Genomic DNA, 27798 nt, shown 5'->3' on the forward strand with positions numbered 1-27798 from the left:
GTAATCACAGTACTTGGCACCAAGAATGCTGGTAAAAACGAGATATCAGGATCTCACCTTTTTCATTCATATCCTTACAATTTATCAATAATACATCATTTACATTTATGTGTTTGTATAAAAGACTCCAAAGAGGAGAAGTGGTTTGCGCAAGAGAGAAATAGGATGAAAATGAGACTGGGAGGATTGTGTGAACGTTGTGATCAAGAGCTATAGGAACAGACATGGAGAGAAGTGAGTGGGAGGCAGAGAGAAGAAGAACAGTAATATTGTTTGAGAGAGAGAGGAAGAGAGTGAGAGAGAGAAAGAGAGTGAAATACCCAGATTGTACAGACATATGAACAGGTTGGAAGATGTGTGATAGAGATGTGTTAGTTGGGTAATGATAGTCTTTGTCCCAGCAGCCCACAGCCTGAGTCAGACTGAGCCATGCATCCCAACAGTAGGGGGCGATAACACAGCCTCATGGGGAGATTGACAGAGAACAGAATGACACGGAGAAAGAGAAAAAAGCAACACAGAAAAAGAAGAGAGGATAACCCCAGTAAGAGAGAGAAGAAGGAGAGGACCAGTCTGTGTGGTGTTCATTTGTATCTCTGCTGATCCAGAGGTTATGCCTGGTCCTATACGCGGGTGGTGGAGTGTTGGTGTGGTAGGGCGTTGTTGCTGTGGCCGGGGTGGGGGTGGTGGAGGGTGCCGGTGCGGGGGGTAGGTGTTGAAGGGGTGGAGGGGTTGCATGCCGCTGATAGTGCTGGGCATCATGGTGATGGTGTTTGCCGTCATCAGCGGCACGTCCTCCGGTGCCCGCCGCAGCGCCAGCGTGTAGTCCGGCGGGCCCACCTGCGCCCGCAGCGGCTCCAGGTCGCCATGGAGACCGCGGGAAGGGAGGGGCGTGCCGATACCATGCTCCATCTCTACTCTCTGCTGCTTCATCTGCAGGGACATGAGCTCCTCCTCCTGGCTCAGTGCCAGGTCATTGTGGGACGGGGCACCCACCCCTCCCATGCCCAAGCCCATGGCGGTGCCCATGCCACGCTGGGGGGACAAGCGGCGGTGGCGTCTCTGCAGCAGCTCGTGGCGCTTGTCCCGTTTGTAGTAGAGGGCTGCGAAGGCCAGCACGTTGAGGAAGAGCAGCGAGGCGCCCACAGCCACAGTCACACTCAGCTCCGTGGAGTAGTCCCTTATCTCGTCGGGGAACGGGTTGCGGCGGGGCGGCTCGGAGGGGTCTGGCTCGGGTTCAGAGGGGTTGGTGGAGATGACGGGGTGGCGGGTGGAGCGTGCCCCAGGGGGGCCAGGCCGGTGGACGCGGGGACCTCCTCCTCCAGGCGGCAGCCGGGTGGTGATGGGGTTGATATCCTCATGCAGGGAGTGCAGGTGAGGCACCAGCTCCAGCCAGAAGGCTACCTTGTTGGCCCGGTAGTTGTCCCTGACGCGGGGCTTCAGGCCAATGTGGAGGTACTGCTTGTCCTTGGAGCTGAACTTGGTCCAGATGACCTCCTCAAAGCGGTTGGGCTTGGTGTGGATGAATTTAGTGTCCTGAGGGACAGGCAGGTTGGGATCCCTGATGGAAAAAAAGAGAACAAGAGCGAGAAGGAAGGAAGGAAAAAAGGAAGGAAAGAAAGATGAAAGATGATCAAAATAATTGAGCATGTACTGTATGCATCTGATAGAGCATGTTTCTAATTTGATATCTCAGTGCTGTATCTAGGTCCTGTCTAGGTTCAGTACTGACCCGGTCTTGGCAAAGTTGGTCCAGTAGGTCATGACCACAGCACTGAGCATGACGTCATTCTTGGAGAAGTTACAGGGGAACAGGTCTGTGGCTCCCACCATGGGGACCCCAAACACGTAGGGCAGCTCATCCCCGTGGGCCGCGTCCGCCCACTCTGGCCGGGCCTCCGTCTGGCAGTGGTGGTGGAAGGTGTAGAAGTAAACAGGAGACTGGAACTCAGCGTGTAGCTTGGCTGTGGCCACAGCTGGCGCCACCCACTGGTGATCTGTGAACAGTGCCAGAAGGGTCTTCCTCCTCATGTCTATGTTGTCCCTGTCGGCCCAGTCTGTGTACATGAACTTTATGGTCTCCCTCAGGATGTCCTTACCTAGAGACAGACAGATGGGGTGAGACACAGAGAGAGCAATAGAGAGATGAGAGAGAGAGAGAGAATGAGCAAGAGAGAGAGAGAGAGAGAGAGAGCGAGAGAGAGAGAAAGGGGAGAGACAGAATGAGAGCAAGAGAGGGATTAGGGAGACAGAGAGAGTGTGGAGAGACAGAGAGGGGGAGACAAAGAGATGAGAGAGAGACAGAGAGAGGGGGGAGAAGCAGAGAGAGGGAGGAGAGACAGAGAACGAGCAAGAGAGAGATTAGAGTGAGAGAAAGGGTAGAGATAGACAATGAGAGCAAGAGAAAGATTAGAGAGACAGAGGGGGAGAGACAGGTGGGGGGGGCAGAGAATGAGAGCAGGGAGAAAACTTCTAACAAACCAAAACCTGCAGAAGAAACACAGCGGAACCTAGAAATACCATCCAACACATAACTGAGTGCATAATATTCAGTCTGAAGCTACTTCTGAAGACAAAAAGACAATCTCTAGGTAATTTTGTTATATAAAGTTACGTAAATAAGTATACTGGGGCGGCAGGGTAGCCTAGTGGTTAGAGCGTTGGACTAGTAACTGGAAGGTTGCAAGTTCAAACCCCCGAGCTGACAAGGTACTAATCTGTTGTTCTACCCCTGAATAGGCAGTTAACCCACTGTTCCTAGGCCGTCATTGAAAATAAGAATTTGTTCTTAACTGACCTGCCTAATAAAATAAAGGTATAAATAAATACTAAGCTACCAAATTGCTAGGACAGAACAGACCTGGCAGCACCTTAAATTACCACTGAGGTGTGAAGTCAGATGTGTGAAGTCAGATGTGTGAAAGCTCTTGAACCCAACCCAAATGTATTTTTTTATTTAACTAGGCAAGTCAGTTAAGAACAAATTCTTATTTTCAATGACGGCCTAGGAACAGTGGGTTAACTGCCTGCTCAGGGGCAGAACGACAGATTTGTATATTGTCAGCTCAGGGGTTTGAACTTGCAACCTTCCAGTTACTAGTCCAACGCTCTAACCATTAGGCTTATCCCTGTCCAGAGATCATTACAATACAGTACCCCATGTATAATAAAAATAACACTGCAAGGAATAAGGATAAAAAAAGCTCCTCAAGGACAATCCAGAAACATTATTTGCGGACTGCTACGAAGAGGGGAATGTAAACAACTTCATTTCCCACACAGACCCTCCCCTGGCATGGTGCTATATTAACCAGACCATCCCCTGGCATGGTGCTATATTAACCAGACCATCCCCTGGCATGGTGCTATATTAACCAGACCATCCCCTGGCATGGTGCTATATTAACCAGACCATCCCCTGGCATGGTGCTATATTAACCAGACCATCCCCTGGTATGGTGCTATATTAACCAGACCATCCCCTGGCATGGTGCTATATTAACCAGACCATCCCCTGGCATGGTGCTATATTAACCAGACCATCCCCTGGTATGGTGCTATATTAACCAGACCATCCCCTGGCATGGTGCTATATTAACCAGACCATCCCCTGGCATGGTGCTATATTAACCAGACCCTCCCCTGGTGCAGTGCTATATTAACACAGACCATCCCCTGGCGCAGTGCTATATTAACACAGACCATCCCCTGGCGCAGTGCTATATTAACACAGACCATCTCCTGGCGCAGTGCTATATTAACACAGACCATCTCCTGGCGCAGTGCTATATTAACACAGACCATCCCCTGGCACAGTGCTATATTAACACAGACCATCCCCTGGCACAGTGCTATATTAACACAGACCATCTCCCTGGCACAGTGCTATATTAACACAGACCATCCCCTGGCACAGTGCTATATTAACACAGACCATCCCCTGGCACAGTGCTATATTAACACAGACCATCCCCTGGCACAGTGCTATATTAACACAGACCATCCCCTGGCACAGTGCTATATTAACACAGACCATCCCTGGCACAGTGCTATATTAACACAGACCATCTGGCATGGCACAGTGCTATATTAACACAGACCATCCCCTGGCATGGCACAGTGCTATATTAACACAGACCATCCCTGGCTGGCACAGTGCTATATTAACACAGACCATCCTGGCATGGCACAGTGCTATATTAACACAGACCATCCCCATGGCACAGTGCTATATTAACACAGACCATCCCCTGGCATGGCACAGTGCTATATTAACACAGACCATCCCTGGCATGGCACAGTGCTATATTAACACAGACCATCCCTGGCATGGCACAGTGCTATATTAACACAGACCATCTGGCTGGCACAGTGCAGTGCTATATTAACACAGACCATCCCCATGGCACAGTGCTATATTAACACAGACCATCCCCCATGGCACAGTGCTATATTAACACAGACCATCCCCTGGCATGGCACAGTGCTATATTAACACAGACCATCCCTGGCATGGCACAGTGCTATATTAACACAGACCATCCCCTGGCATGGCACAGTGCTATATTAACACAGACCCTCCCCTGGCATGGCACAGTGCTATATTAACACAGACCATCCCCTGGCATGGCACAGTGCTATATTAACACAGACCATCCCCTGGCATGGCACAGTGCTATATTAACACAGACCATCCCCTGGCACAGTGCTATATTAACACAGACCATCCCCTGGCACAGTGCTATATTAACACAGACCATCCCCTGGCACAGTGCTATATTAACACAGACCATCCCCTGGCACAGTGCTATATTAACACAGACCATCCCCTGGCACAGTGCTATATTAACACAGACCATCTCCTGGCACAGTGCTATATTAACACAGACCATCCCCTGGCACAGTGCTATATTAACACAGACCATCCCCTGGCCAGTGCTATATTAACACAGACCAGTGCTATATTAAACAGACCATCCCCTGGCATGGCACAGTGCTATATTAACACAGACCATCCCTGGCATGGCACAGTGCTATATTAACACAGACCATCCCTGGCATGGCACAGTGCTATATTAACACAGACCATCCCCTGGCATGGCACAGTGCTATATTAACACAGACCATCCCCTGGCATGGCACAGTGCTATATTAACACAGACCATCCCCTGGCATGGCACAGTGCTATATTAACACAGACCATCCCCTGGCATGGCACAGTGCTATATTAACACAGACCCTCCCCTGGCATGGCACAGTGTTATATTAACACAGACCATCCCCTGGCATGGCACAGTGCTATATTAACACAGACCATCCCCTGGCATGGCACAGTGTTATATTAACACAGACCATCCCTGGCATGGCACAGTGCTATATTAACACAGACCCTCCCCTGGCATGGCACAGTGCTATATTAACACAGACCATCCCCTGGCATGGCACAGTGCTATATTAACACAGACCATCCCCTGGCATGGCACAGTGCTATATTAATACAGACCATCCCCTGGCATGGCACAGTGCTATATTAACACAGACCATCCCCTGGCATGGCAGAGCACACCACCCCAACAGAGAGTGTATTGGCCCAGGGTGGACACTCAGAATACTAGACATTGAGGAAATTGAAACAACATCTGTCAACGTGTACAAGTCTGGGACAGTAATGGTGCAGGGCATCCTCATGCAGGACTTTACGGGATAAAGAGAGAGCACAGCAGGAAAAGCTCTCCCTGTGACGACTCCCCATCCTGAGTGAGTCTGATCACACCTCTTCTTCTGCAGACAAGGATAGTCCCCCCCCCCAGCACTGAACACACCCAGGTTCCACAACTGCACTGCTCCTCCATCATTGAGAGGAGAGGGATGAATTCATAGAACTGGAGAGAGACATGTTGGAGCTCAGAGAGCTAGTCCACACAATCCAGACAGAAAACCTCCACAAAACAGACAAGCACAACAAGACACGGAGGGCAGAATGTGGCAATTGACGGCTGTCTGAGAGAGCTGGCTTCTCTACGGACTGATGTGAGAGAACTTAAAGAGGCACACATGGCATTGAAGGATGAGGTCAGAAGGCTGAGGTGTGACAGAGAGCAGGACACTCCCCCAGACAAGCCAGCAAGGCTGGGAGTGATTGAAAAAGCTTCTTCCACTCAACCCAGCGCCAAGTGTTTATCTCCACCCTGCTACCACAAAAAGACTTTCACCCTGCCACCATATAGCGGGTGAATGCAAGCATTTTGCAAGACTGTGCCTCAAAACCTAAATGTCTACCTGGCCCACCACTCCACCCTGGACTTTAACAGCCTTTACGACCAGGTCCACCTCCAAAAGGCAGCAGGACCCTGAAGGACGTCGGCACGCCCCTGAAGGACGTCATCCTCAACCGTAGCCCCAACACCTCACACAGGAGCAACAGAGCAACGGACACCCCGCCCTGCAGCAAAGCACCCCCACAACATGATGCTGCCACCCCGTGCTTCATGGTTGGGATGGTGTTCTTCAGCTTGCAAGCCTCCCGCTTTTCCTCAAAACATAACCATGGTCATTATAGCCAAACAATTATATTTTTGTTTCATCAGACCAGAGGACATTTCTCCAAAAAGTACGATCTTTGTTCCCATGTGCAGTTGCAAACCGTAGTCTGGCTTTTTTATGGCGGTTTTCGAGCAGTGGCTTCTTCCTTGCTGAGCGGCCTTTCAGGTTATGGCAATATAGGACTCATTTTCTGTGGATATAGATACTTTTTTACCTGTTTCCTCCAGCATCTTCACAAGGTCCTTTGCTGTTGTTCTGGGATTGATTTGCACTTTTCACACCAAAGTATGTTCATCTCTAGCAGACAGAACGCGTCTCCTTCCTGAGCGGTATGACGGCTGCGTGGTCCCATGGTGTTTATACTTGCCTAATATTGTTTGTACAGATGAACGTGGTACCTTCACGGGCTTGAGCCGGTTGCTGTGGGGGGTGCAGAGCTGTTGACCATAGTTGGGGTAGCCAGGTGGAAAGCATGGCCAGCCGTAGAGAAATGCTTGTTGAAATTCTCGATTATCGTGGATTTATCAGTGGTGACAGTGGTTCCTTGTCTCAGTGCAGTGGGCAGCTGGGAGGAGGTACTGTTATTCTCCAAGGACTTTAGAGTGTCCCAAATCTTTTTGGAATTAGTGCTGCTGGATGCACATTTCTGTTTGAAAAAGCTAGCCTTTACTTTCCTAACTGACTGTGTATTGGTTCCTGACTTCCCTGAAAAGTTGCATACCGTGGGGACTATTCAATGCTAGTGCAGTACGCCACAGGGTGTTTTTACACTGGTCAAGGGCAGTCAAGTATGGAGTGAACCAAGGGCTATATCTGTTCTTATTTCTACATTTTTTGAAAGGGGCATGCTTATTTAAGATGGTGAGGAAAGCACTTTAAAAGAACAACCAGGCATCCTCTACTGACGGGATGAGGTCATTATCCTTCCAGGATACGCGGGCCAGGTCAATTAGAAAGGCCTGCTCGCTGAAGTGTTTTAGGGAACTATGGCAAATTTCTAAAACAATACAGAAATACACTACGGAAAAATAAGGAACAGCACGTCAGAAATCAGCTCAACGTAATTGTAGAATCCATATTCTCTAACCAGTTATGGGAAAATTGGAAAACTCTAAACAAACAACATGAATCTATCCAAAACGGATACAGTGCCTTGCGAAAGTATTTGGCCCCCTTGAACTTTGCGAACTTTTGCCACATTTCAGGCTTCAAACATAAAGATATAAAACTGTATTTTTTTGTGAAGAATCAACAACAAGTGGGACACAATCATGAAGTGGAACGACATTTATTGGATATTTCAAACTTTTTTAACAAATCAAAAACTGAAAAATTGGGCGTATACTTTCGCAAGGCACTGTATGTATGGATAAATCACTCCAATCTTTTGGGCTCTATAACAAAGAACAAACAGCAAAAACAAATACATGATCAAATAAAAATCTTAGAATCAATTATTAAAGACTACCAGAACCCACTGGATTCTCCAATTACATTAAATGAACTACAGGACAAAATACAAACCCTCCAACCCAAAAAGGCCTGTGGGGTTGAAGGTATCCGAAATGAAATGATAAAATACACAGACCACAATTTTAAATTGACTGTACTTAAACTCTTTAACATTATCCTCAGCTCTGGCATCTTCCCCAATATTTGGAACCAAGGACTGATCACCCCAATCCACAAAAGTGGAGAAAAATTTGACCCCAATAATTAACAGGGGATATGCAACAACATCAACCCTGGGAAAATCCTCTGCATTATCATTAACAGCAGACAACCATTTCCTCAGTGAAAACAAAAAACATACACATTTCTTTCCACAGGGCCGGGGGTGAGACAGGGATGTAGCTTAAGCCCCACCCTCTTCAACATATATATCAATGAATTGGCGAGGGAACTTGAACAACCTGCAGCACCCGGCCTCACCCTACTAGAATCTGAAATCAAATGTCTACTGTTTGCTGACGATCTGGTGCTTCGGTCCCCAACCAAGGAGCAACCACAGCAGCACCTAGATCTTCTGCACAGATTCAGTTAGACTTGGGCCCTGACAGTAAATCTCAGTAAGACAAAAATAATGGTATTGCAAAAAAAGTCAGTACCACGAATCCAAATTCCACCTAGACACTATTGCCCTAGAGCACACAAAAAACAAGACATACCTCAGCCTCAACATCCGCGCCACAGGTACAGTGGGGCAAAAAAGTATTTAGTCAGCCACCAATTGTGCAAGTTCTCCCACGTAAAAAGATGAGAGAGGACTGTAATTTTCATCATAGGTACACTTCAACTATGACAGACAAAATGAGAAAAAAATATCCAGAAAAATCACATTGTAGGATTTTTTATGAATTTATTTGCAAATTATGGTGGAAAATAAGTATTTGGTCAATAACAAAAGTTTATCTCAATACTTTGTTATATACCCTTTGTTGGCAATGACAGAGGTCAAAAGTTTTCTGTAAGTCTTCAAAAGGGTTTCACACACTGTTGTTGGTATTTTGGCCCATTCCTCTATGCAGATCTCCTCTAGAGCAGTGATGTTTTGGGGCTGTTGCTGGGCAACATGGACTTTCAACTCCCTCCAAAGATTTTCTATGGGGTTGAGATCTGGAGACTGGCTAGGCCACTCCAGGACCTTGAAATGCTTCTTACGAAGCCACTCCTTCGTTGCCCGGGCGGTGTGTTTGGGATCATTGTCATGCTGAAAGACCCAGCCACGTTTCATCTTCAATGCCCTTGCTGATGGAAGGAGGTTTTCAATCAAAATATCACGATACATGGCCCCATTCATTCTTTCCTTTACACGGATCAGTCGTCCTGGTCCCTTTGCAGAAAAACAGCCCCAAAGCATGTTTCCACCCCCATGCTTCACAGTAGGTATGATGTTCTTTGGATCTCCCAATCTTCTTCTGGATCATCCAAATGCTCTCTAGCAAACTTCAGACGGGCCTGGACATGTACTGTCTTAAGCAAGGGGACACGTCTGGCACTGCAGGATTTGAGTCCCTGGTGGCGTAGTGTGTTACTGATGGTAGGCTTTGTTACTTTGGTCCCAGGTCTCTGCAGGTCATTCACTAGGTCCCCCCGTGTGGTTCTGGGATTTTTGCTCACCGTTCTTGTGATCATTTTGACCCCACGGGGTGAGATCTTGCGTGGAGCCCCAGATCGAGGGAGATTATCAGTAGTCTTGTATGTCTTCCATTTCCTAATAATTGCTCCCACAGTTGATTTCTTCAAACCAAGCTGCTTACCTATTGCAGATTCAGTCTTCCCAGCCTGGTGTAGGTCTACAATGATGTTTCTGGTGTCCTTTGACAGCTCTTTGGTCTTGGCCATAGTGGAGTTTGGAGTGTGACTGTTTGAGGTTGTGGACAGGTGTCTTTTATACTGATAACAAGTTCAAACAGGTGCCATTAATACAGGTAACGAGTGGAGGACAGAGGAGCCTCTTAAAGAAGAAGTTATAGGTCTGTGAGAGCCAGAAATCTTGCTTGTTTGTAGGTGACCAAATACTTATTTTCCACCATAATTTGCAAATAAATTCATAAAAAAATCCTACAATGTGAATTTCTTTTTTCTCATTTCGTCTGTCACAATTGGTGGCTGACTAAATACTTGTTTGCCCCACTGTAACTTCCACAAAGCTGTGAACAATCTGAGAGACAAGGCAAGAAGGGCCTCCTATGCCATCAAAAGGAACATAAAATTCGACATACCAATTAGGATCTGGCAAAAAATACTTGAATCAGTTATAGAACTCATTGCCTTTTATGGTTGTGAGGTCTGGGGTCTGCTCATCAACCAAGAATTCACAAAATGGGAAAAACACCAAATTGAGACACTGCATGCAAAATTCTGCAAAAATATCCTCAGTAAAACGTAAAATACCAAATAATGCATGCAGAGCATAATTGGGCCGATATTCACTAATTATCAAAATTGAGAAAGGAGCCGTTAAACTCTACTACCACCTAAAAGGAAGCGATTTCCAAACCTTCCAAAACAAAGCCATCACCTACAGAGAGATGAACCTGGAGAAGAGACCCCTAAGCAAGTTGTTCCTGGGCTCTGTTCACAAACAGACCCCACAGAGAGATGAACCTGGAGAAGAGTCCCCTAAACAAGCTGTTCCTGGGCTCTGTTCACAAACACACCCTACAGAGAGATGGACCTGGAGAAGAGACCCCTAAACAAGCTGTTCCTGGGCTCTGTTCACAAACACAAACACACCCTACAGAGAGATGAACCTGGAGAAGAGACCCCTAAGCAAGCTGTTCCTGGGCTCTGTTCACAAACACACCCCACAGAGAGATGGACCTGGAGAAAGAGCTGTTCCTGGGCTCTGTTCACAAACACAAACACACCCTACAGAGAGAAACTGGAGAAGAGCTGTTCCTGGGCTCTGTTCATAAACACAAACAGACCCTACAGAGAGATGAACCTGGAGAAGAGTCCCTTAAACAAGCTGTTCCTGGGCTCTGTTCACAAACACAAACAGACCCTACAGAGAGATGAACCTGGAGAAGAGTCCCCTAAACAAGCTGTTCCTGGGCTCTGTTCATAAACACTAACACACACCCTACAGAGAGAGGAACCTGGAGAAGAGTCCCCTAAGCAAGCTGTTCCTGGGCTCTGTTCACAAACAGACAGAGAGATGAACCTGGAGAAGAGAGCTGTTCCTGGGCTCTGTTCACAAACACAAACACACCCTACAGAAGATGAACCAAGCTGTTCCTGGGCTCTGTTCATAAACACAAACAGACCCCCAGAGAGATGAACCTGGAGAAGAGAGCTGTTCCTGGGCTCTGTTCATAAACACAAACAGATACAGAGAGATGAACCTGGAGAAGAGACCCCTAAACAAGCTGTTCCTGGGCTCTGTTCACAAACACACCCCACAGAGAGATGAACCTGGAGAAGAGACCCCTAAACAAGCTGTTCCTGGGCTCTGTTCACAAACACAAACACACCCTACAGAGAGATGAACCTGGAGAAGAGACCCCTAAACAAGCTGTTCCTGGGCTCTGTTCACAAACACAAACACACCCTACAGAGAGATGAACCTGGAGAAGAGTCCCCTAAACAAGCTGGTCCTGGGGCTCTGTTCTCAAACACAAACACACCCCACAGAGCCCCAGGACAGCAACACAATTAGACCCAACTAAATCGTGAGAAAACAAAAAGATAATTACTTGACACATTGGAAAGAATTTACAAAGAAACTGAGCAAACGAAAATGCTATTTGGCCCTAAACAGAGAGTACACAGTGGAAGAATACCTGACCACTGTGACTGACCCAAAATGAAGGAAATCTTTGACTATGTACAGACTCAGTGAGCATATAGTGTTGATACTGAAAAAGGCTGCTGTGCACACTGTGCACAAAATGACGTGGAAACTGAGCTGCACTTCCTAACCTCCTGCCAAATGTATGACCATACTAGAGACACATATTTCCCTCAGATTACACAGACCCACAAAGAATCGAAAACAAATCCAATTTTCAGAAACTCCCATATCTATTGGGTGAAATACCACAGTGTGCCATCACAGCAGCAAGATTTGTGACCTGTTGCCACAAGAAAAGGGCAACCAGTGAAGAACAAACACCTTTGTAAATACAACCTATATTTATGTTTATTTATTTTCCATTTTGTACTTCAACTATTTGCATGTCATTACAACATAATATATTATTTTGGAACTTTTGTGAGTGTAATGTTACTGTTTATTTCCCTTTTGTTTATTATCTATTTAACTTGCTTTGGCAATGTAAACATATGTTTCCCATGCCAATAAAGCCCCTTAAATGTAATGAGAGAGCGAGAGAGCGAGAGAGAGAGAGACAAAAGATGGGGAGGTTAAGGAACAGAGAGTCCTTGAATACCCACCAGTGAAATACTAAAGCATTGCAAAATAAAATATTTATCTATTATTAACACACATGGGTAAGTGGAGCATTACTTCTGCTCCTGTGGGGGCGACGAATATGTTTGTGTGTATGAGAACTCTCACCCTCAGGGTATCCATACAGGTTGTCCACAAAGTTGGAGATGGTGTAGTCAAAAGAGGCTGCAGAGATCCCATCATCCCCCTCACTGTCATCCACAAATTTCAGCCCTTCTCCCTGGTTCACCCCCAGCAGGATGTCATAGTTCAGGAACTCCCCCTGGTGGCAGCACACACACACAGCATCACAGAACATGGAGGTAGAAAAAGACACTGCGATAGAAACAGTAATAGCGGACGTTGCATAAAAATGCCAAATACATAAAAGACTGAGAAAGACAGATAGAAATACAGTTCAGAATAATTGAAAGACAGAATAGACATGTTGTTTTGTAGCTAGAGGCTGAGTCTGACCTGTTGCATGAGAATCTCAGGGTCGTCGGGCACCACGTCTCCATCCACCACTGGGCCGAAGGCGATATGATATCTGGCCGGCTGGATGTCCTGGTCCACCAGCTCCCTGAAGCTCTTCCTCCTCAGACATTCCACCAGGTCGCCTGTGTCCCCGTAGCTGCAGCCTACCTTCTTAGCCAGGATCTGGGTGTACATGAGAGGTCGGTAGTTGACCGACCAGCTGGAGATGGCTGAGCCACTCTGGGCTATGGCTCTCTGGAACAGACCTGGGGGTCACAATAGGGTCAGAGGACTCAGATCCCTGTACACTGTACAGGGCACTGTACTGTCTGTATCTAGAGAAAGTATCACTCTCTCCATTTACGCTGTCTTTTCATCCCTCTGACACACTCACTAGCTTCTCACGAGGCCTTCAAGGCTCTACAGAGAGAGTGCTTTAATGATGCATGCATCAGAGGAGGAGCCGTGGCACCGTGAAGTATTACATATGGAGGGAGCACTGGTCCAGATATGCTGCCTCTCACCCCAGCCCCACTAAATCACTGTAAACATTAGGCTTGCCAAATCCACTGGTTCTCTCACATCACATACGGAGGCAGGCCGGCACACAAAATGGCGACAGGCCGGCACACAGCTGTGTCGGTGTTTCCACTGACTGGTGGCTGTGTTGAATGGAGAGAGGGAGAGGGAGAGGGAGAGGGAGAGGGAAAGCGCGGGTAGAGAGAGGAGAGTACTGCTGCACTGTTACGTAAAGTGCCTTGTTGTCCCCCTGTTTTCATCTGCAGATTCTGTCATTAATAATTAAGACCCCCTTCGCCCCATTCCATCCCCCATCCTCTGCATGTGCCACCTCCCCCGCTCCTCTCCCTGTGAAATCAATTAAGACTCGTCTCAGCTGCAGCTCAAGTTCTGTGCTCAGCTCTGCTCTCTCCTACTCAGAGACAGACACATCCATATTGACAGGCCTCGTTATAGTGCTCTCTCTCTCACTCTCACAGACAGACACACACACATCCATATTAACTCAGTTCAAAGTGCTCACTCATACACCAGTCACTTTCTCATATACACAAACGGAGATTCATATTCTACGCCGTAGAATCTACAATCAGATTTCCTATACCGAAGTCAAATTAATTATGTCGTCATTTGCATATTGATCTGATTCAACGAACCTGTTCTATATGTGGCTCAATCTCAGATAGTCCTATCCATATTGGCCTAAAGTTCTATCCCATAATACTCTACCTACCTCATTGATATTCATACATTATCCTAGGGTTCAATGACATACTACCTTGTTACTCAGTTAGACACTATGGAACTGAGGCAAGAGGAACATTTGTCTTTAAAGGCCCAGTGCAGTCAAAATTCAGTTTTCCTATGTTTTGTATCACATTGTACAACAGCTGATGAAACTAACACTATATAAGTGTAAAGAAAATTGAGCAGTGTTATTTCCCAATAGTTTCTGGTTGAAAATACAATCTACATAGGACCTTCTAATCAGCCTGTCCACATGGGCGAGAGGTTCGGCTTGCCTCGTGACATCAACAGTTGGTAAATTGGTTAATAGACCAATAACAAAGAGAGATCCAAACCATACTGCCAATAACAGCTAGTTTTAAGTTAACCTCCCCACTCAGACCACTCCCAGACAAAAACAATTTTTCTGAAAAAGCTATTTTTGTCAATTTAAAAGGAAAACTATTATAGTAAGGTACTGCATTGTTACCCAGAAATGATATGATATCTGCATTGGGCCTTTAAATACACCTCTCTGGGTTTCCATTTTTAACACATACCTGAATAGTAGTTAAAACATGTTGGATAGTGCTATCGTGTTGATGATTGAAATGGTAATATGGTAATATGGTAATATGGTGATTATCATTGTTGTCGTAGATGATGATATTGCTGTTTTTGTAGATGATGATATTGCTGTTATTGTAGATGACTGTTTATTTACTTACTTGTTTTTTCTTTAAGAAGTTAAGAACAAATTCTTACTCACCCCGGCCAAACCCGGGCAACGCTGGGCCAATTATGTGCCGCCCTATAGGACTCCCAACCATGGCCGGATGTGATACAGCCTGGATTCAAACCAGGGACTGTAGTGAAGCCTCTTGCACTGAGATTCAGTGCCTTAGATCGCTGTGCCACTCGGGAGCCCAAAATGACATAAAAAAAATATATTTACATTTTTTTTCTCCCCAATTTCGTGAAATCAGTTGGTAGTTACAGTCTTGTCCCATAGCTGCAACTCCCGTACGCAGTGGCGGATATAGGTATAGGCGACATGGGCAGCCGCACAGGGCGGCACGGGGAGCCCGCACAAAAAAAGTCGGAATGGTGACATTTGCACGATCGGTTTTCTTTTGCTCATTTGCACTTCTTGTCAATGATATCATGTCACCGTGTGGGATTGTAGGTCAATTAACCTTGTCGGGGTGGGCGCCCTGATTCTAGTTCGTGAGCTAGGAGGGCTACTGCCTGGGAAGGTCTCCCACTCAGAAGTACGAGATGGGGAGGGGGCGCCCTGATTCTAGTTTGTGAGCTAGGCAGGCTACTGCCTGGGAAGGTCTCCCACTCACAAGTACGAGATGGGGAGGGGGCGGGGGTAGGTTAACCTCAGGTCTCCCCACTGGAAGCCCGAGGTAGGGGGAGCGGGGGAATCTATCAAATAGGGAACCTCTACCTTTGTACAGTACTAATGAAATTAGTCAAATCAGTCACACTATGAAATGCTACCAACTAAACCACAATTCATTCATAACACTGTGAATATATAGTTTGGTTTCTGCGAAATTAAGAATAATATACAACCAGTCTGCACACCACCAAGGTGAGTTGGTTTAGTCTTGACTCTTGGTTGACAGTGTTGGGGGATGAGTAATGTATTGATGCTTGAGTGCAGGGAGAGGCGAAGGTCGAGAGCTGTGCGTTCTCCGATACACAACCCCGCCAAGCCGCACTGCTTCTTGACACAATGCTTACTTAACCCGGAAGCCAGCCGCACCAATGTGTCGGAGGAAACACCATACACCTGGCGACCGTGTCAACGTGCATTACGCCCAGCCCACTACAAGAGTCGCTAGAGTGTGACGGGACAAGGACAACCCTGCCAGCCAAACCCTCCCCTAACCCGGACGACGCTGGGCCAATTGTGCGCCGCCTCATGGGTCTCCTGGTTGCCTGGGATCAAACCAGGATCTGTAGTGACGCAGCTAGCACCTCTGCGCCACTCGAGAGGCCCCTGACTATCATGTTTGATGATGTTGGCGATGATGATTCTTATGTTGTTGATGATAATCACTAAAATGATGATGACTGTTCCCAGATAGCACATTTGGTTTCTTGGAAGTTGTGGGAACGTATGTTTTTGGTTTCACATTGGTTGTGGGAACGAACCTATATGCTTCCTGACCCGAAAAACGTAATTTAAAAAAAAAAGTTCTGAGAATAGAAGTGAAAATGTGTCAGTTTTGGGTTGCAGGGAGGTTCTGAGAATGTTTTACTCTAGTTCCTTGAATGTTTTCCTAAAAGGTTTTATTAATGCTCTGAGAACAGAAATGATAGGTTATTTGATGTTTTTTTAATAAGTTTCTTAAAACTTTCACTGAATGTTTCCAATAAGACTTTGAATAGCACTGCTAGCTTATTTTGGGTTCACTTTTTTGAACTCCAGGACACACAGAAATTCATTCCCTATAATACTCTGTTCTCTATTCATGGAATTAGTCCACTGTGCCGCCAGGATGGAGCTATCATGTAATGTTTTTCATTCAAGTGGTTAATTTTAGTCTATTCAAACAGACCCCATTTCAAAGGAAACAAACACTCATTAAGATCGGGTGAGGCCAATTAGTGGGTAAGGCCAATTAGTGGGTAAGGCCAATTAGTGGGTAAGGCCAATTAGTGGGTAAGGCCAATTAGTGGGTAAGGCCAATTAGTGGGTAAGGCCAATTAGTGGGTAAGGCCAATTAGTGGGTAAGGCCAATTAGTGGGTAAGGCCAATTAGTGGGTAAGGCCAATTAGTGGGTGAGGCCAATTAGTGGGTGAGGCCAATTAGTGGGTAAGGCCAATTAGTGGGTAAGGCCAATTAGTGGGTGAGGCCAATTAGTGGGTGAGGCCAATTAGTGGGCATGGCCAACACACCTGAGAACATTTAACAAGATCGAGGACAGAGAGTTTTGTTGATGCTGAGTATGGAATGTAAATGTTTTTAACATTACTAAAGTTCTCTTGTTTTTTTTGGAACGTTATCTTAACATGCTTTTTAAATAATACTCTTGGAATGTTCTATGAACGCTACTAAAGTTTCATGTTTAAAAAAAACAAAATTTTCTTAATGTTCTTGGAACAATTTGAGAACATGACCATAAATAGAACCATGAGGAAACCTGTAGGAAACGTTATGCTGAAGTACTGAAATTCCCACAGAAGAAGGTTTCTTAACGTTCTCTGAACTATTTGAGAACATTCCCAATGTCAAACCAGTTGGAGAACTCTTCGTGAACAGGGTTGGAGTGGAGTGAAAACGTAGAGGAGGGTAGCTCTCCATAAACAGGGTTAGAGAGCTCTGTGCTAGTGTTACGGTGTTGCTTCCGTCCCTCTCCTCGCCCCAACCTGGGTTCCAACCAGTTACCCAACGAACACATCAACAACTACATCCCACGAAGCATCGTTACCTATCGCTCCACAAAAGTCGCGGTCCTTGCAGTGCAAGGGAAACAACTACTTCAAGGTCTCTGAGTGAGTGACGTCACCGATTGAAATCCCACCAGCGCGCACTGCTAACGAGCAAGCCATTTCACATCGGCTACACTAGCTGGGTTATGAATATGATGACAGGTCCTTACCCTCGGAGTGGTGGGAGAGAATGAGCAGATTGACACAGGAGGCTCCAGCCCCGGAGCCAAAGATGGTGATCCTCTCTGGGTCTCCTCCAAAGTGGCCAATGTTCTCATTGAGCCAGCGCAGAGCCTGGATCTGGTCCAACAGACCATAGTTCCCCTTGGCTGACTGGTCCCCGGTACTCAGAAACCCTGCAGGACAGAGAGGGGTGCATGGAGGGAGGGATTGAAGTTAGACGGATGGTATTTGAGTGGAGAGGCAGCACAATGGAAAGACAGAGAAGGGAAGAGTGATTTGAGGAGTGAGAGGGGTACACAAGGATGATAAGATGACAGAGAGGAAATATTGATGAGAGGAAAGAGACCAGAATGAGAAAGAGGAATACATGAAAAGGCATGGAGAGAAAGAGGATGAGGGTTGGTTGAAGAAGAGGGAGAGAAGAGGGAGAGAAGAAAATATTATTATGTTTTGCATCTTTTTATGTCCTCCACAAGCAAAGATGGCCGCAGCATCAAGTGACAGTGGCCTGGGTGTTTACGAGGCTGCAGCTCGTTAGCAGCCTCAAGTGCTTTAACAGAAACTTTGGCAAATTAGTCAAGCACTGTATTATCTGATAAAGGCAATGGCACTCATTTTTAACACCTATGTCGTTAAATGAACGCAGCAAAGAGAGCTCGTTAGGAAAGAGGAGAGGCACTGTAAACACACTCATACACACACACACACACACACACACACACACACACACACACACACACACACACACACACACACACACACACACACACACACACACACACACACACACACACATTCCCACACACACACACACACACACACACACACACACACACACACACACACACACACACACACACACACACACACACACTGGCACAAACAGAATAAATAAAAATATAACGTCATTATCTGTGTTGAACAGCTAATGGGTGTTGCTGGTGTTTTCAAATGTACATAAATCTGGCATATATTACCTATTACTCGTTACCTTACAGTATTACTTTGTGTGGAAAGCACACATCATATTACTAGTTACATTACTTTGTGTTACTTTCATGAAAACAATCTCAAAATCTTACCGTTTGTTTGACTGACTGAGGGAGCAAGGCGAGCCATGCGCTCTCTAAATAAGATAGGCTACTTACTAATTCAGGTTTGATCACTAGTTCCTCCTTTCATCTGTGGCGCTGCTTTGCTGTGCTGGTCTACAAGTGCTGCGCTATATATGGGCTGCTTAATTAGCTGTATATTCTGTAAGGCAAAAATCTGTTAATTCAAAATCTTTCTCTCGAACCGCCATTTCCGGTTCTGGACTGCACGTACACGGACCCATAAAGACATATAGAGGGCACACTTGTCACTAGAAGGGAAAGCCCTCTATAGGCCTCAATGGCAAAGATCAGAGGAGCGCCCTTTATACATTTCTATGGACAGCAGCAGTCTTGACATTTCTCCAAACAGCCTTTCTTCGCTTGCTCGATAACTCAATTGGAAACAAGTCGAGATTGATTTGATTTGATTTGAAACACACACCCGACTGTTTGACTAAGTAACAATAATAATATATTACCCAGTATTAACCAATTAGAAAAAGTACCGCGTTATTTTACTCTGTCACTCGTAAAAGTAATTTGATTACGTAACGCATTACCCCAACACTGCTCAATTCAAATTTCAGCAATCTTCAAGTTATAGATTTGGAATTGAATTGGAAAAAGACTGTTTGGACTTTGTGGAATTGAAATTGAATTGGAATTGTAAAATTATTTAATCTTTGTAATTTAATTGAAATTCAATATTTCTACATTCCCCAGTTAATGGAATTACTGCACTTAATATCAATAATTGACTGCAAGATTTGTTATAAATTATTTCAACTTGTATTTCTATATTCCCAGTATAGCTAGACTGTCTGAACTGTTGGGGATAATATTCAATTGGGAATTGAATTATTGGAATTGACCTAACATTGGAATTGACAGGAATGGAAATATCTCTGAATTTAAAGACTGGCCCGGAATTTGAATTAAATTAAATGGAATTTATAGGGAGAAGGAATGGACTTTGAATTCAATTTGTGGAATTAACCCCAACCCTGCTGGGAGCAGAGCATCACTCTGTTATCTGTGGGTCTGAGGCCTAGCTACTGCTTTACGATACAGAGACACACTCATCTGTCTGTCTGTCTCTCTCTTGGTCTGTCTGTCTTGTTGCCTGCCTGCCTGCCTGCCTGCTTGCCTGCCTGCCTGCCTGCCTGCCTGCCTGCCTGCCATTTATCTGTTGGTTAATTGGTGGTTTGGACTTAATAGTTACTGCATGGGTGGATCGCAAACAATGCCAGCCGTGATTAATACCTGTGGTACTGATATGCTACAACTGTACGAGAAGTGGAACACGACAAAGCCACTACATGTCAACTGACGTGTTAGACATGACTTTATGAAAATGGAAATGATATGAAGGGCATTCTGTGAATGATGATTATACATGTTTTTCTGAGGAGTTGTATCTCCAGTGTTTTGTATTATTCCATGCATAATGACCTTCATAGGCAGATTAAATGGATCATGATGTGTCAGTAACAGAATCCTTGCTAAGAGTGTTGTGTAATTGATTATCCTTGAAAAGAGAATGCCATCCTGGCTCCATGGTTCCACACCATGTAGGTCAAGGCAAACACCCCTCCAGGAGGTGCATTACAAGGGACTAAGAGGGAAAATATGTTGAAACCCTTCCATGGCTTCAGGAGAGGGTTTTGTATTCTCTGTAGATGGTAGCCCCATTTCTAAAGAGCAAAGGGCAGAGAGAGAGGACTGGGGAGAGGCCTGGGGAGAGGCCTGGGGAGAGGCCTGGGGAGAGGTCTGAGGAGAGGTCTGGGGAGAGGCCTGGGGAGAGGCCTGGGGAGAGGCCTGGGGAGAGGACTGGGGAGAGGACTGGGGAGAGGCCTGGGGAGAGGCCTGGGGAGAGGTCTGGGGAGAGGTCTGGGGAGAGGCCTGGGGAGAGGCCTGGGGAGAGGTCTGGGGAGATTCCTGGGGAGAGGTCTGGGGAGAGGCCTGGGGAGAGGCCTGGGGAGAGGCCTGGGGAGAGGCCTGGGGGAGGCCTGGGGAGAGGCCTGGGGAGAGACCTGGGGGAGACCTGGGGAGAGGCCTGGGGAGAGGCCTGGGTAAAGGCCTGGGGAGAGGCCTGGGGAGAGACCTGGGGAGAGGTCTGGGGAGAGGCCTGGGGAGAAGTCTGGGGAGAGGCCTGGGGAGAGGTCTGGGGAAAGATAGAGGGACAGAGACATAAGCCATGCAGCCATTCACTCATCCACTGCCGCTTCCCCCAGCGGCACAGTCAAAGAAAAGAGACCAAAATAGGACTGAATACAACAGCAATCTGACCTCTAAACCTGAGCTTTGAGCGAGAGAGTGAGAAAGCAAGAGAGAGAGGAGGGAAAGAGAAAGAGAGAATGAGAGAGAGCAAAAAAGTCAGGAGAGAGAGAGCTAGAGAGTCAGGAGAGAGAGAGCTAGAGAGTCAGGAGAGAGAGAGAGAGCTAGAGAGTCAGGAGAGAGAGAGCTAGAGAGTCAGGAGAGAGAGAGCTAGAGAGTCAGCAGAGAGAGAGCTAGAGAGTCAGGAGAGAGAGAGAGCTAGAGAGTCAGGAGAGAGAGAGCTAGAGAGTCAGGAGAGAGAGAGCTAGAGAGTCAGGAGAGAGAGAGAGCTAGAGAGTCAGGAGAGAGAGAGAGAGCTAGAGAGTCAGGAGAGAGAGAGAGCTAGAGAGTCAGGATAGAGAGAGCTAGAGAGTCAGGAGAGAGAGAGGTAGAGAGTCAGGAGAGAGAGAGAGCTAGAGAGTCAGGAGAGAGAGAGAGCTAGAGAGTCAGGAGAGAGAGAGAGCTAGAGAGTCAGGAGAGAGAGAGCTAGAGTCAGGAGAGAGAGCTAGAGAGCGAGAGGAAGGGATTAAACAGATCAAGATGTACAGGGACATCAAGATAAAGATCTAGATTAGTGAGTTCACTCACTGGGCTGTCCTCATCCACTGGCCTCACTAAATGGTCACCCGGTGATTGGACAGTTGATAGAGTGATGACAGAGTGGTGTCTCAGTGTGATAATGGTTTGGATCATGGTGGTCAGGGGCAGGGTCTCAGTGACCTTACGACCTCTGAACTGTGACCCGTACTACTGGCTAGAGCCAGAGGCGTGAAGATGTGTCCTATCTCACAGCAGCTGTGGTGAGCTGTCTGCCTGCCTCTGTTGCCTGGCAACCAGCCAGAACTACAGTCACAGAGATCTGGACACACTCTGGCATGACACACATACACAGACTTAAAGTCAGACACAGCTCACATGCTCACATGACCTCTTCCCCATTCTATTTGATAGGATAGGAGGGAGAGGGGAAATATTTCAGATAAATCAGACAGGTTTTTTCAGTCTTTTCCTCTTTCAATCTCTCTTTCAATCAATTCAATTCAATTTGCTTTATTGGCATGACGTAACAATGTACAATATTGCAAAAGTTTACTTAAATCAATCTCTCGCTCAGTCTTTTTCTCCAATCTCTTGTCTTTTTCTCCAATCTCTCTCTCAATCTCTCTGTCTCTCTGTCTCTCTGTCTAGAATAGCATTCTAGCTTGCTCAGTTTTTTGGTTAATTCTTTCCAATGTGTCAAGTAATTATCTTTTTGTTCTCTCTCTCTCTCTCACTCTCTCTCTCTCTCGCTCAATAAGTTTTCTTTTCGATACTTTTCCTGTCTGCTGAGTTGGGCCTCGTGCTTCCTTTAGTGCTGAGAGCAGCAGATTACAAGGCCGAACTCATGCATATTCTACACTCGCTTTAGGTAACGGCCAAGGAAATGTGAAGAGAGTCTTCAACCTCGGAGAGAGAGAGGAGGAGGGATATGGTGGAGAGAAATAAAAGAATGGGAGAAAGACGTAACGGAAGGATAAAGTGCACTAGATTGAGGGCTATTTGAGCTCTGTAAGCATCCACCAGACAGCTCTTCATGAAACACTGCCCCTCCTGCCTCTGGAACCGTAGCAATACAATATCACACCGATATTTAGGACGGTTCTTTGCAATATTTACAACAATGGGAGTAATCAGTGTAATATTGTGAAAGATTGATTGAACACAGTATATTTCATCACGGGAGACAGTGAAAAAACATGATCATTAATTCATTGTAGCTGCATATCTTTATTCTAATGGAGACCTTGATAATCATACAGAACTTGTATGTGGGGATTGAACCTTTGTATTTGAGATGAATTCTGTGTTCTAATCATGAATTATGAGCTATGAGTAACACACACGTTCTCTCTCTCTCTCTACCTCTCTCTCTCTCTCTACCTCTCTCCTCTCTCTCTCTCTACCTCTCTCTCTCTCTCTACCTCTCTCTCCTCTCTCTAACTCTCTCTAACTCTCTCTCCTCTCTAACTCTCTCTCTACCTCTCTCTCCTCTCTCTAACTCTCTCTCTAACTCTCTCTCTACCTCTCTCCCTACCTCTCTCTCTCTCTCTACCTCTCTCTCCACTCTCTTACTCTCTCTCTACCTCTCTCTCTCTCCTCTCTCTAACTCTCTCTCTACCTCTCTCTCTCCTCTCTCTAACTCTCTCTCCTCTCTCTAACTCTCTCTCTACCTCTCTCTCTCTCTACCTCTCTCTCTCTACCTCTCTCTCCTCTCTCTAACTCTCTCTCTACCTCTCTCCCTACCTCTCTCTCTAACTCTCTCTCTCTCTCTACCTCTCTCTCTCTCTCTACCTCTCTCTCTCTCTCTACCTCTCTCTCTCTCTCTACCTCTCTCTCCTCTCTCTCTCTACCTCTCTAACTCTCTCCCTACATTTCTCTAACTCTCTCTCTACCTCTCTCTCTCTCTCTAACTCTCTCTCGACCTCTCTCTCTAACTCTCTCTCTACCTCTCTCCCTACCTCTCTCTCTAACTCTCTCTCGACCTCTCTCTCTAACTTTCTCCCTACCTCTCTCTCTCTCTACCTCTCTCTCTAACTCTCTCCCTACCTCTCTCTCTAACTCTCTCCCTACCTCTCTCTAACTCTCTCTCGACCTCTCTCTCTAACTCTCTCCCTACCTCTCTCTCTAACTCCCTCTCTACCTGAACAGGTGACTGGTGGAGCAGTTGGCTGAGTGGAGTCAGTGCTGTGAGAGCCAATTAGGACTAATGATATTGTTGGGATGTGTTTTTCTCCACTACAGTGGCTCAGTAAAAGCTTGTTCTATTCACTGATCCAAGGTGAGTGTGTGTGTGTGTGTGTGTGTGTGTGTGTGTGTGTGTGTCCAGCCACTCAGGTGTGTAGAGTCAGAGTATAGGAGATAGCTAGCCTGCTGTGTGAGTGAACAGGCCCCTACAGACCTAGTGTCTCAGACAGGAACAGGACAATTATCAGGAAGTCACTGAACAAACACATCTATGAATACATGACTAGGTGAATAGAGAGCTATACCCAGAGAGGAGAGGAGGAGAGGAAGAAGGGTGGTATGGAATGGAACGATAGAAAACAAACAAAGGGGGATATGAAAGGCGATGGATACAAGGAAAGCATTACTGTAGATTCAGTAAATTATTCAAATGAGCCTTGCAAGATGGAGCGTAATGGACAGATGGGATGACGACAGAGACAGGGATGTTACACTTCTACAAAAACATCAATCAAATTCAATTACATTTATTTTTACATCAGCAGTTGTCACAGAGTCCAAAGTCTACCCACATGTATGTAGAAGCACAGCGGAAAAGCTCCCTAGAAAGGCAGGTACATAGGAAGAAACCTAGAGAGGAACCAGGCTCGGGGGCATTGGCGGTTCTAGCTTGTATGGCTCCCTGCGGAACCCCCCCCCCCCCAAAAGCACCATTCTTCACTAACTGTAATTTTTTGTCAGACATTCACAACTTCACAAATAAATAATCAAATAATCATTTAAAACAATATAAATATAAAAATACAGTATATACAACAATAAGACTTACTGATTTTTGACATCTATTAAAGACAAATAGAAAAACATCTGTTGAATGTTGATCTGGCACTCGAGCATCAATACATTACTCATCCCCCAACACTGTCAACCAAGAGTCAAGACTAAACCAACTCACCTTGGTGGTGTGCAGACCGGTTGTATATTATTCTTAACCATTTCACACAAACCAGAAAAAAATGCAACAATATGTCTGTGAAACTATATATTCACAGTACTATGAATTAATTATGGTTTACTCGGTAGCATTTCGTTGTGTGACTGATTTGACTAATTGTATTAGTACTGTACAAAGTTAGAGGTGCGCTATTTGATGGTGTTAGGTGCTTATTTTTCAGAGTAAATAACCCACGGACACTAGAGAAGCTTTAACTAAGTTTATTAGTTCCCAAAGGTTCTGTACAGCTGACAACAGACAGCTAAAGATTTCAGACTTCACAGTTTATATGCATTCTACTTAAGACACTCCCCTTTCTCTCCAATCCTGACGTTTTGTCTCTACAGGAAGCTAATAAAGAGGGTAACAGGATTCCAAACATTTATTACTCTCTTAAGAGAATCTGTCCTCACCTCCTGACCTCAACCCTTCTTTAATCTAATACACAGATGTCCATCTGTCTCCCCGGTATCAACACATCATTCTCCTCTCCTCAATCAAACACATTCCAAAGCCTTCTTCTTTCATCTAATACACAGATGTCCATCTGTCTCCCCGGTATCAACACATCGTTCTCCTCTCCTCAATCAAACACATTCCAAAGCCTTCTTCTTTCATCTAATACACAGATGTCCATCTGTCTCCCCGGTATCAACACATCGTTCTCCTCTCCTCAATCAAACACATTCCAAAGCCTTCTTCTTTCATCTAATACACAGATGTCCATCTGTCTCCCCGGTATCAACACATCGTTCTCCTCTCCTCAATCAAACACATTCCAAAGCCTTCTTCTTTCATCTAATACACAGATGTCCATCTGTCTCCCCGGTATCAACACATCGTTCTCCTCTCCTCAATCAAACACATTCCAAAGCCTTCTTCTTTCTTCTGAGAACCATTAACTTCTAACAGAACCCAGTCTCTTTCATTTCCTATCATTCATTTAATATCCCAATGTTCAAAGTTTAGCCGATTCCAACAATAGATTCCCCCGTTCCTCCTACCTCGGGCTATCAGTGGGGAGACCTGAGGTCAACCTACCCCCGCCCCCTCCCCATCTCGTACTTCTGAGTGGGAGACCTTCCCAGGCAGCTGCCCTCCTAGCTCACAAACTAGAGCGACAAGGTTAATTGACCCACAGTCCCACATGGTGACATGATATCATTGACATGACGTGCAAATGAGCGATAGAAACCGATCGTGTAAATGTCACCATTCCGATCTTTTGTGTGCGGGCGACCCGTACCGCCCCCGGCAAGATGCCGCCCCGGGCGGCTGCCCATGCCGCCTATACCTAAATCCGCCACTGCGTACGGGGGGGAGGCCAGTCCTCTTCTGGCTGTGCCGAGTATTGATTATAAGAGCACATGGCCATCTAGGCCAGATTGTTCTCCTCCTAATGCACATCTCATTAGTGTGAGGGAACCAATCTATTATAGAGAAAAGGTCAATAAGAGACAGATACAGATGTAGGATCTTAATTTGAGCCAGTTCACTACAAATAATTCTTCAGCAAAAGGAAATGTGAGTTATCATGTGGATTATAATTAATGGACATTTTTTGTAGGGGATGAAATATTTTTTTCGTAAAGTCTAAAATGTCATAGTGGAAATAACAAATTTCAGAAGCCTTTTTAAACCTCAAATACACGACAAGTTTAACATTTCCTGCAACATTGTGATCAAATTAAGATCCTATATCTACAGTATATACACCGAGTATACAAACATTAAGAACAGCCGCTCTTTCCATGACACAGACTGACCAGGTTCAGGGTCTACAGACGATCACGGATTACAAAAACAAAACTTGCCCCGTCGCGGACATCGACGTCTTGCTTCTAGACAAATTAAACAACTTTTTTGTGTGCTTTGAGGACAATACAGTGCCACCGATGCAGCCCGCTACCAAAGAATGTGGGCTCTCCTTCTCCGTGGTCGACGTGAGTAAAACATTTAAACGTGTTAGACCCTCGCAAGGCTGCCGGCCCAGACGGCATCCCCAGCCGCGTCCTCAGAGCATGTACAGACCAGCTGGCTGGAGTGTTTACGGACATAGTCAATCATTCCCTATACCTGTCTGCTGTTCCCACATGCTTCAAGATGGCCACCATTGTTCCTGCTCCCAAGAAAGCCACGGGCATTGAACTAAATGACTATCGCCCCGTAGTACTCACTTCTGTCATCATGAAGTGCTTTGAGACTAGTCAAGTATCATATCACCTCTACCTTACCTGTCACCTTAGACCCACTTCAATTTGCAAACCGCCCCAATAGGTCCACAGATGATGTAATCACCATCACACTGCCCTATCCCATCTGGACAAGAGGAATACCTATGTAAGAATGCTGTTCATTGACTACAGCTCAGGATTCAACACCATAGTGCCCTCCAAACTCATCATTAAGCTTGAGTCCCTGGGTCTTGGCCCCGCCCTGTGAAACTGTGTCCTGGACATCCTGACAGGCCACCCCCAGGTGGTGAAGGTAGGAAACAACATATCCACTCTGATCCTCAACACTGGGGCCCCACAAGGGTGCGTTCTCAGCCCATCCTGTACTCCCTGTTCACCCACAACTGCGTGGCCATGCAGGCCTCCAACTCAATCAGCAAGTTTGCAGACAACACAACAGTGGTAGGCTTGATCACCAACAACGACAAGACAGCCTACAGGGAGAAGGTGAGGGCCCAATGTCAGCAAAACAAAAGAGATGCTTGTGGACTTCAGGAAACAGCAAAGGGAGCACCCCCTTATCCACATCGACAGGACAGCAGTGGAGAAGGTGGAATGTTTTAAGGTCCTCGGTGTACATATCACCGACAAACTGAAATGGTCCACCCACACAGACAGCGTGGCGGAGAAGGCGCAACAGCGCCT

The 27798-nt window shown here is 46.0% G+C and overlaps 1 pseudogene; it reads right to left on the reverse strand.

Moving 5' to 3' along the window:
* Positions 1 to 508: 508 nt before the first annotated feature.
* LOC112231402 overlaps positions 509 to 27798 on the reverse strand; it is a 105115-nt pseudogene continuing 77825 nt past the window's right edge.

The sequence above is a fragment of the Oncorhynchus tshawytscha genome, linkage group LG33 (genome assembly GCF_018296145.1).
Source record: "Oncorhynchus tshawytscha isolate Ot180627B linkage group LG33, Otsh_v2.0, whole genome shotgun sequence".
NCBI classification, from domain to species: Eukaryota; Metazoa; Chordata; class Actinopteri; order Salmoniformes; family Salmonidae; genus Oncorhynchus; species Oncorhynchus tshawytscha.